Here is a 12,184-nt window from a genome sequence, read left to right as displayed (position 1 = left end):
GATACAAGGTCACACGTCCATGGCTCTCTCTCTTTCTCTCTCTCGCTCTCTCAGACTAACTCTTTATTTCTTTTTATTTTTTATCTATTCTTTTCTTTTCCTTTTATTTCTGTCTCTCTCTTGCTGAAAAGATAAAACTTTTTAACAGATCGCGCTGCGACTTTGTTTTGTTTTGTTGTGGCAGCCATTTTAAAGAGTAGACTTGAAGAGATGACCACCGGTTTTGCGGTTGCATTGATGCGATGTTGATTTTTATTTGTTATTATTTTTTCCACTCTCCTCGCCGAGAGGATTTCTTTCTCTTCGCTCTTAATACTCCTTTCGAATTTCTTATTTTTAAGATGCCACTCATATTGGTAGGAAAAAGAAAGAATGTATTTCTGAGCAACGAGATGCTACGGAAACGAAAACTATCTTGTTTAAACATTTTCACTTGATCATTAAAATTACTATTTACTGTGTTGAAGGATGTATAGGAAATATGTTACACAGTGAAATACTTCTCATTCTATAAATATTTATATTATATGTTCGTTTTCGAAAACATTTTCAGGTATCGAAAATGCAAGATTTTTATTTGTTTTTTCAAAAACACGTTAAAACTACAAAAAAAAAAAAAAAAAACCCTGAAAACTTAAATTCGGACCTGTTTAACAAGAATGAATAAGTAATAATTTCACGGAAGATTTATAACAATGTTATCGTTAGTTTTACAAAAATTTTATTGTTAGTTTTATAATACTTTTAAAGTTAGTTTTATAATAATTTTATAGTTAGTTTTATAGTAATTTTATAGTTAGTTCTATAAAATTTTATAGTTAGGTTTGGAGACTTGAAATTATTTTTAGCTTAGTAGTAAAGCGTTAGATTTGCATACCCAAGGTCCGCAAATGAAAACAGGACTGTCCACAAATCACTCACGCGCTTCACGTAAAGATCAAGAGCTGTTGGCTACAAAAAAAGGGGAGGGGGCATATAAGGTCGGGAAATGTGAGATAAAGTGAAATAATAAGATAACTTACATTTTTTCAAAGTATAACAAACTGGAAATTTTACTTGAAAATTACGGTACATAAAGAAAGAACAATGTCTTTTTTACTGTCGAGCTCACTTAATGGAATAGCCAATATGCCACTAAAAAATCATTAAAGATCAAGCTGTTCCATTACCCGGAATCAAAATTGCAAATTACAACGATTTGGTACATTGAAAATTCATTATATAAAGTGGGATATTTTTTAATCCAAAATTCCAAAAAGCGGACTCGACTGTAATAAAATTTTCATTGAAAAATTTCTTTTTTTTTTTATTTTTCGTACTAAAATTTTATTTAAAAAAAAAGTGGAAACGTTCACTTTTTTTCATGTAAATAACATATTTTTCGAAAAAAAATTTCTGCCTGATTATTAAAAATAATTTTGATCAAATGATTGAGTAAATAAAAAGATGAATGGATAAATGAATGGTATAATAAATAACTTAATAACTAGAAATGGAAGAATTAAGTAAATATAATAAGCATATGTTTTTTGAACGATAATTTTCTTTCTGTTACAATTTTATGTTCCGATTTAAAACAGCGTGCAAGAAAGCGGAGTACACAAATACTTTTAATAGTTTATATTTTTTACATTAATAATAAAAAAGTGTAGTATTCGGTGTCTTAAAAAGGATTGAGATTGGAGACAAAATTGTAAATATCTTCGCTGGAAGAACTATGTTAATAATAAGCATATACTTTGCTTAACAATGATTTTCTTTTCTATTTAAATTCTATATGCAATTTGAAATATTACCTGAGTAAGCAGATAAAAGATAGTACAAATATATTTTTTATTTTTTATCTTTGTTTACATTAAGAAGATAAATTTTGTATTCGGTGTCTTAAATGGGACGAGATCGGAGACAGATTTGTAAACATCTTTGTTGGAAGAATTGAGTAAATAATAAGCATTTGCTTTTCTATGATTTTGTTTCTGTTACAATTTTATGTTATGATGGAAAACAGCGTGTGAGAAAGCGGATCAAAAAAGTACAGAAATACTTTTATCTGTTTATACTTCTTTACACTTATAAAAGAGGTGTTGTATTCGGTGTCTTATAAGACCGAAATCAGAGACAAATTTGTAAAAAACTCAACAAAGTTTTTTTTTCTATTGCAATTCTATACAGAGAAATGTGGGGAAAAGGGAAATGGTAAAATATTCACTCTGCTTTCAGCACCACCTATCTCGCAATACTTGCAATAATAACTATGCAACAACACATGTTGTACATTCTAGTAAAGAAAAGGTTACCTCTGAAAATCAAAGAATATGATAATACAAGTAATTTTTTAAGAAAGATTCTTATATTGAAATATTTTGTTGTCACTCAAAAATTTATTTTGTTATTATAAAACGACACATTGTTTTGTTATTAGGATTTTAAATACTAGCCGACACTTACTAACATGGTGCAGTATTTAACATTAGTGCAGGATTTATTTATTCAATATTAAGCTTATTTGCATATAAAATGCTTTGTACAATTAGTCAAGTGCATATGGGGGCAAAGTGAAATAATTAATTTCGTTTACCTTTTCAAAACTTTATCACATCACTTACTTATGATGAGGTATAGTGAAATAATAAGATAACTTACATTTTTCAAAGTGTAACAAATTAGAAATTTTACTTGAAAATTACGGTAGATAAAGAAAGAACAATGTCTTTTTTACTGTCGAGCTCACTTAATGAATAGCCAATATGCCGCTAAAAAAATCATTGAAAATCAAGCTATTCCATTACCCGGAATCAAAATTGCAAATTATAACTGTTTCGTACATTGAAAAATTCATTATATAAAGTGGGATATTCTTTAATCCAAAAGTTCAAAAAGCGGACACGGCTGTAATAAAATTTTCATTGAAACAGTTTTTTAAAAACTTTTGGCAGTATAATTTTATTTTAAAAAAAAAGTGCAAAAGTTCACTTTTTTTTTCATGTAAATAACATACTTTACAAATGAAATATTTTCTGTCTAAATATTAATAATAATTTTGATCAAATGAATGAGTAAATAAAAAGATGAATGGAAAAATGAATATATAATAAATAACTAAATACACAACTTAATACGTTGATTTATTTGTTAAGGAGAAAAAGTAAATGATTGAATAAAGTAATGAATAAAAAAATAAGTGAATGAAAGCACAAATAAGTAAATTATTAAATTAAGAAATAAAAATGAATTAATTAACGCATGAATATATAATACTATTGACTAAATACATTATACAATAAGTAAACAAAATGAATTATTTCATTATATCGCACTCACTTTGCCTAGCAAGGAATGGATTAACTATACAAAACATTTAAAATAAAAATAAGCTTAATACTAAATAAATAAATACAACTTCGAATATTAAGAGGTCCTAATTAATATAAAACGTTAATGAGAAAAACCTTGTCATTTCATAATAACAAAAATGATTCTTGATGCACAATAAAATATTATAATATGAGTTGAGTGCCAATTTTTTCAAAATTGCTCGTATTACCACATGCTTTCATCTTTAGAGATAACTTTTTCCTGACTTACTGCATAAATAAAATATTTTCAGATAAGTGGTGCAAGAAAAAGAATAAACATTTAACCATTTCACTTTGCCCCACTTTTCTCTACAATAAACATTTTTGCAGGATAAGAGAGCACTCATATAGCCGATCAGTTATCGCCCAGTCTGTCTGAGCGGTTAAGAGACCGGGCAGTCTGCAGATATTCTACAGAGTTTCTGAAGAATTCTTCAGATTTGAAATTAGATTTCTTAAAGATATTTAGCCTTTTATTCTGCTCAAAACTGGACATTCCTGCCATGAAAATAATGTAATGCCTGTACAATTATTTTATTACATAGATGAATAAACATATATATTGCAAAACAATTATTATGTGATTAGGTTCATTGAAATTTCAGAGGTTATTTTAGAGAGATATTCATCTTATTTGCCGTGTTTGAAGGAGTACTTCACAACATTTTAAGGGGGACACAATGTTTTTAAAAAACATATTACCTGACCCCCTTCAAGAGATAGATAGCCGTAGCTGTAATAGGTATTATTAAAATTAATTTTGACCCGCCCCTCCCCGTGAAAAGTTTGAATCGACGAGCCCAGACATTTCTAATTTTTCCAGGACGCGTGGGGGGGGGGGGAATGGTGAGGGACATACCCTCAATCAAAATTCATTTTCCAAAATCAGGGAAGGAGGGAGCAACTGACCCCCCCCCCTCCAAATGATGTGCCTGGACTGCTCAGCAGGAGCGGTAACTGATATGTTATAGGAGTATTTCAACTCACGCAAAAATTTTCAATGAACCTCATAACCAGTTTGTTTCTCAGTCAGCTCCTGGTCTAGTGTACAACTGAATTTTTTAAAAAAACATATCAGAAACGTTGTTACAGATTTCAAATCACTTCAAGACAAGGAAAGTTGCATGTGGAACGGCCGTTTTATATTTACTAACTAGCGGCCCGTCCCGACCTAGTTCGGGTTAAAAAATTATCTACCTTAAATACATTTTATACATGTACCTTAAATAAATATCCCAAAGGTGCTTTTTAATTTGAAATTAATAGTAAGCAATATTTTTTTATGAGTTTTGAAACAACTTGATTTAGCAAATTTCCTTATTAAGAGTGACTAATATATAATTCTCACTGAACAATACAATCTTCCCGTATGTAACATTGTTTTACATATTGTAGAGTGTACATTTGAACTTCAGGTTTGATGATGGTAATGGCATAAAAAAATTTCAATGGAAATTGAAATCACTTAAATTGCAAAAGGCAACATACAGGGTTCATTGGGAAGCAAAGAAAATGAACCAACTGATCTGCTGCTGGTGCTGTAAGAACAATACAGTAAATCATTATTCCGTAGTGGATTTAACTGGAATCAAATTCCACTGCATTGATAAGACAAATTAAAGTTACGCGAAAATTTATTGTTTTTAAAAGCATGAAGAGAAGTCCTGAGGAGTGAAGGGAATTAAGGAATACATATGGATGATACACAGCGTTGCTAGCAAAAACTATAGCCCTCTCGCACATTCACATAAAATTTCTTTGACAAGTTTAGTATGAAAAGAAACATTGAGAATTGTATCATTTACAGAGAATTTCCCAACTCATCTTTTCGGATAAGATATATTTTTCTAGGTATTTTCCCTTTACAGTCGTCCCTCGCTACTTCGCGCTTCGACTTTCGCGGCTTCACTACATCGCGGTTTTTTCTATGTTTTTTTTTTTTTCAAATATAGTAATTAGCCTTTTTAATGCGCTCGTGTTAACTTTTTTCTACAAAAGAATAACAAAGTATATGTCTTTTAAGTAATGTAAGCTTTTAAGTAAGGTCTGAGGGGTTAAATGTACTAGTTGAGGGAGTGGAGGTATAAAATCGCCGAAAAAAGTAGGGAATCGCAATCTCATTTTAACCGTTAAGCACCAACTGGAAAGAATAAATCACTGTATTATTACTAGGGGATAAATACATCTGTAAATGGTACTCAGCAATGTACTAGCTTTTTAAGTTGTATACGTAAATGTAGAGGAAGAACGGGGGTACCTACGGTCACTGACGGGCAATTGATTTATCATCGAACAAGTTGAGGGTTTTTCACAGATTAGTAGTAGTGTGCAGGAACTACGTGTGTGTGTAGTTTATTTCCCAATCATTAACAATCTGACATCGATTACATCTAACATATCTAATTTTCTCATATTTTGTGCAATACATTAAGTAATACAAATGTAATGGTGACTAAGGGTGCTGTTTCATGTCTAAAGGGCTCTAACTATGATAAAAACCTATTTTAAATTGCCGTAAGTAAGTTTTATGGGCTCTAATTATAAAAATATGTACAGAATCCTATTTCGCGGAAATCAGTTATCGCGGAAAAGTCTGGAACGAATTAACCGCGATAAACGAGGGATGACTGTACTTACTTGTAATAAAAGATTCTAGTAATGCTTACCACCATCTCTTAAACGAACTCTATAGTTGTTTTTAAGATACAGAGATTGCAAAGGGCTCCTACAAGGAGACGACTTTAATAAGGCTCGGAATATATCTGCACGGGTTCCTCAAGAGTACCACAGAAAGAGTTTGCTGAAAATCACCGTTGTATACGAAGGGAATTTGACAGCTCTCATATCTTTGTCTGAACCTTTTTGGCCTTTTAGGGTTCGATCTACGCCTTCCACAGCAGAGCGGTGGCACATCGAACATTCGTCCTACATTATGAGACACACTATTGAAGAAGTTCTCCCAATTTCCCGTTTTTTCTTGTTGAACATACTGAGACTTTCTGGGAGAGAAATACAAAGTAGTTGAAATGTGGAATGGTCAGTTTTTATGTCTCTTAGTAAAGTCTCGGCATTTCCATATAAAAAACTTCGCAAAAGCATGTTGATTATTTTTTTGATAGTGTTGAATTTGTTATTTTTTTCCAGTTCACCGGGTATGCCGATCAACATTAATTTGTGTTAAACTGGATTTCATGTACCAATCATGTTTCAATGGAATTGTTCTCTACATAGGTGGTCCCCTAAACAAAAGTCCCCTATTGAGTTTCCCTTTAATTAAAAAATTTAGCCTTTTATTTTTATGTCGCTTGACATTGAACGACAATCAAAGAATTTCTGCTGACGCTCTCCTTGAAATATGTCGTCATAGAGATATTTTTTAAATGTGTGCCATAAAGCAATAGGATCTAAAAGCTGAAATAAAAGTTAAAATAGTTAAAAAAAATCTCTGAGTTTAGGAGCCAAGTCAGAAAGTTACACGTATCAACTAATGTTTTTTTTTTCTCTCAAGGTTTGCCGTCGTCTATCAGACCAAGTCCATGATCAGGACCATGAAAATGTTACAAATGACATCTTATGTGACTTAATTCCGATTCGCTGTTAGGATGAAAATTGTATATTCTTCAATTAGAGGTGTGTCTTTCTCAATTCCGGAGTGCCTTTCAACCACTCATATTTGTTTTGTTCTGAAAACTTGCATTTTACATGCCTCCATTATTATTTTTTAAAACAATTTCTTTCTGATAGGATATTTGTGAACTGTGTTAAATAATTACATCGTTTTTACATGCTTAAATATACTCATCATGGAGAATATTTCAACAAATTACTTTTATTTATTTCTTCACCTGCTTTGTTAAATTTTTTTCTACCCAATGCCTTTTGTTCGTTGTCATTTTAACTCTTAACTTTGAATGGACGGTAACTATGTGCAATTACTCTTTCAGTTGAGAATTAAAATGTACTTAAGTGAACTCATTAACAGATGTTCTCATTTCGATTTTAGCATGAATAAAAATCATTAAAGGATAGCCCGAAATGCATACAAAATGACAAGTTTGAGAAACACAGATTGTTATCATCTGTTTGCACTACTTGAATTTGAAAAATAATTCGCCCAAAGCGAATCTTGGTTAAATTTCATTTAAATAAATTTTAAATAAATTTTTAAGCATAAATATTCAGTGACTCTAAATAATGATTTTCAATGACCAGGGCTAGTAGAATCCTATATACCCTATCTTCTGCAGCCTAAAATACATGCAAAGCGTTTGGCGGTTCTAAGGCTGACAGTGAATTTTTTTCCCTCACTTATCTCCATCTCCCATCATTTAATTCGGTGAGAGCCTTCACGCATTCTGTCTTTGAGAATGAGAGACCATCGGTTATGGTATTTACGTACACAAGAACAAAATCATAAGAAACATAAACTGGTAGCGAAGATAAACTATTAGTTTAAAAACTTAGTATAAATACATATATACATAATTTATAGCCTATGTCACTCAGCGCGAATGCACTTTTCCTGCACTGAAAGAATTTTTCAAATAGTTGCAATGATTCCGGAAATTACCTCGAAAATATAAACACACAAAAGTCCTCTCTCTCTTTTTATAATATTAATATATATAAGAAGGCTCTTGAAGAGAAGGGAGAGAGGAAGCCTTCATGGACGATTTTTATGGGACAGGCTTCACACCTTGAATTCAGAGTGTCATCCATACGTGTGCCAGAATAAGGAATTGGGTCAGGTTAATTGCCCCGTAGCTTTTACACAAACTGAAAGAATGCATGTACAATGTATAAATCTAAAGTAAGAAAAAACAACGTCAAAAAAAGCACAAATTGCCCATTACAGCAGACACGTGTTTCGGTGTTACAGGGAACGCCTTTTTCAATGCAAAAAGTAATGGGCTTATGGATGAAAGGACATCCGACAAAAGCTAAATGTGTACAAAAAATACTACATGTATGCGGAGATATTTTTAGCACCAAAACACATGTATTTCATACATTGTAAATCGGAATAGGGCTATAAACCTAATGAAACTAAATTTCAAATTTAGTGTCATAAATAAAAAGTAAGCCTTTGTGGAAAGTGAGTATTAAAGCAATTAGATTTTTAAATTATTACATTTGATTTTTTTTTTTAATTCAACCTTTTGAATGTTCAAATGTGAACGTACAGCCGTGGCCGTAACACGTATAAATCAATTTTTAAGCGCAAAATTGTTTTTTCCGAAAGATAATTCTTCATATCATGATACTTAATGATTCTTTATGTTTAAATATATGTAAATTAAAAGGAAAATTTTAAATTTTGGAAATGAAGTGTAAATATATTCGTAAAAATGCCCCGGCCATGCATGGATTTCAGCAATAGTTGCTTCTTTTAGGAGGCCACAGAGAAGTAGGATTTTTTTTCCAAACAGGTTCTTGGCAGTACAATCAAGCAAACTTATAGGTCTCTCTCCCTGTCTTTTACATGAATAGATTTCAAGGAAAATAATTTAACATTATTTAACAATGCTTGCAGAAGTTTTTCCTCGAGCAATATTTGTCTACTGATTTGTGATAACAAAAATGCTTTTAACAACATAAATACATCAAAATGGTACAAATTAAGACACAATCTTGTAAGAATTCAAAGAGAAATGCTTGTCGTTTTCCTCAAACATTTCAGATCGATAATCTATGTTGAATCTTCAAATACATTTGATATTTTAGTGACAACTGGTAATAAATTTCTTAATGCTTTCAATTTGTAAATTTAATGTTCTGGAGGAAAATCATTTTTTTTAAATATATTTGTCATGTTGTCATGGATCGAAAGCACTTATATTAAGATAAAGATTTATCTAAAATAATTAATGAATGGGTTAAAATTACAGTGACATAAGTGATTTTTTGTACGAATTGACTTAAGCTTAGATTTGAGTTCCTTTAAATTATTTTTATTGAATGTATCAATATATGTATCAAAATATAAACATATTGTCCACTATATATACACGAAAATTGTCCATTAACTGAAACTACTATTCAGGTGGGAGTGACATTGACACAAGTCAGTTTCAATGTTGCTGATAGAATCTTCAGCCAAAATTGTCTTCTAGTAGGAGCATCAGTCACTCATATCAGTCCTTGCCTTTACATCACTTTTTTTCAGTAAGTCGATCAAAAATTTTAGAATGTTTTTTTTTTTTTTTTTTTGAGTCATTTAAAGGTTCAGTATAACCTTGGGGAACATTAGAGAGTCGCAACATTTTTTTATATAAATCCCCCCCCCCCCAAAAAAAAAAGAAAAAAAATGATAAATTATTGACAAAACAAGAGAAAATTTAATGAATTCAAAAGCATTGATTGAAATATTTTTTTCTTTCTTGATTTTTTTCATAACCACGTTTTTAAAATTTTTACTTACGCCAACAGTTTTAGCAATATATATATATATATATATATATATATATATATATATATATATATATATATATATATATATATATATATATATATATATATATATATATATAATTTATGCATGAGAAGCTTTTCAAAAATGGTAATTTAATATATCACTTTGATACAAACCGCTAATGTATCTGCTATATGTGGTTCCGAAATTATGTTCAATTTAAGTTAGGGAGCAAAAACCACGTTTTTCGGGAAATAATTTCAAAAATTTACCCATTAAACCTGTTTTTAGTTAATTATTATCAAATTGGAGTTTCATTTTATTCTCTGGTATCTAATAAAGAAATAGACACAGATTTTGGAAAAATTTTATTAAAAAGTGAATGCACTGGAAGTATTAAGAAAACGTTAGTTTTGATGGAAAAAAAATGGCTTTTTACTAAATAAAACATCTGAAACAATTCTTTCAAAGATATAGTCCAAATGTGTTACTTATGTGTTATTAAATAACCATTTTCAGTTTTAGAAAGGTGCAATGAATATTGAAGAAAAAAATATTTAGGATGTTCGTCTACCGTAAATACGCAGACTAACTACTCATTACGATAAAAAATATAATGTTTTCATTGAAATTATATAGAATCACATAAGACATAGAAAAATAGATTAGATTAGATTAGATTTAATTAGAAGACATAAAAAAATATTAATTCCATTTCTCACCATCTCTGAACAAATAATTGGTCCATTGTCTTCTGCTTAAAACAGGGTTGGTGTTTGAAGGAAGCATGGTCACCCGAAAGCTTTATCATTAATAAATAAAAACGGAAATCGAATGTTTAGTGCACTTGCATTTTTATAATTATAGTTTAAAATTATCCATGTGAAATTAAAATTAGTATAAATGCTACAAATTTGATCCGGATAATCCAGAAATCCGGATGAACGGTGTGCGGATAAACGAGGTCCTATTGTGCTTAAAAGCAAGTTACAAGTAACTTTTAATGAAAGTTGATGCATGATAAAAAAATATTTAAAAAAACCCATTATAATAAATAAATAATGAATATGTTTAAATACAAATTCTTCTCTTAAAATTAAAATTTATGTAGTCCTGATTTTTTCCAAGATGTTTATAAAAAATATTTAATTACCGAAATCATGCCACGATAACTTATGCCAGTGGTGCCCAGCTTACGGCACGGAAAGCTGACCTAAGTGACGCGTTGTTTTGTTTAATATTACAATTTCAAAACCACTATCAGTCACATTCTCACGAATTTCAAGACGAATAGTCACAAATTGGTTCCTGGAAAACAGATGTAATTAATAAAAGGAGCATCAAGTAATGAAAACAAAAATTATTGATTTATAATTTTCTTTGCTCATCTATGTTTTCTCATGTTATTTAAAATATTTTTTTAAAAAATGCATGTGTTCTGGCCCGCAAGACTCATTTTAATATGAGATGAGGCCCTATGGTGAAAAAAAGGATGGGCATCACTGACTTACGCCTTTTTAATTCTAACCACGACAAATGTGTTTTCTGAAAGCAAACGCCTATTCAGTCAGAATTGGAGGCAAATCAGTAACAGTAATTTCACACAACGTAAAGAAAGATATCCACAAGGCCAGGATACAGTTTTTATACAATTTATCTTTTCAGTTGTTCGTCCTATGGTATCTTATCATCAACGAACGAATAATCTCTTAAAAGCATGTAAAATAGGTCACAAATGATTGTATATTCAAACATAAATACAGATATTTCTAAAAATTAATTTTTCAGCAAAATTAACTTTATCATAACATGTCATATTTATAATCAAAGAAGACGTTTTACCTTTTATTGAAGGTTGGTTGAAGCAAATAAAATATGCTCTTTAAAGCTAATTATAACAAAATGGCAACGAATACAATTTTTTGATAAGTAATGCGTAAATTATTTATTAACTTACCTTTTAGAAAAATTTCTACAGAATTATTCACCATAAAGGCAAATATATTAACCAATTAATAATCTAGTAACATTATCAGTATCAACTTACCATCACGATTGCTTCGTTTCAACTGTAAAAAATAGTTGAAACAGAGAGTGGCATTGATAAATTAATGTGCCGCAACTAAAGTAATAAAGGGAAATAATAATCAAATTCTTGAACAACTTACGCAGATACTCGTTTGGGGTAAAGCAAAAAACAGTCCGATTATTTATATGTATATACAAAAAATCTTTTAAATTAAGAGCAAACATTACTGTCTTTTAGGATAACTTGATCCACAATGTTTCTACTTTTACTGCTCATTCATATTTTTAAAATACCATTGCAGCAACTGACTTAAAATTTAAGAAAAATGACTAAAATATAATATAGTTATATATTATACTCTCGCTGGAGTAATGTGGCGTGAAAATA

This window comes from Uloborus diversus, chromosome 9, assembly GCF_026930045.1.
Source record: "Uloborus diversus isolate 005 chromosome 9, Udiv.v.3.1, whole genome shotgun sequence".
Classification (NCBI taxonomy): Eukaryota; Metazoa; Arthropoda; class Arachnida; order Araneae; family Uloboridae; genus Uloborus; species Uloborus diversus.
This window is presented reverse-complemented; position numbering follows the sequence as displayed.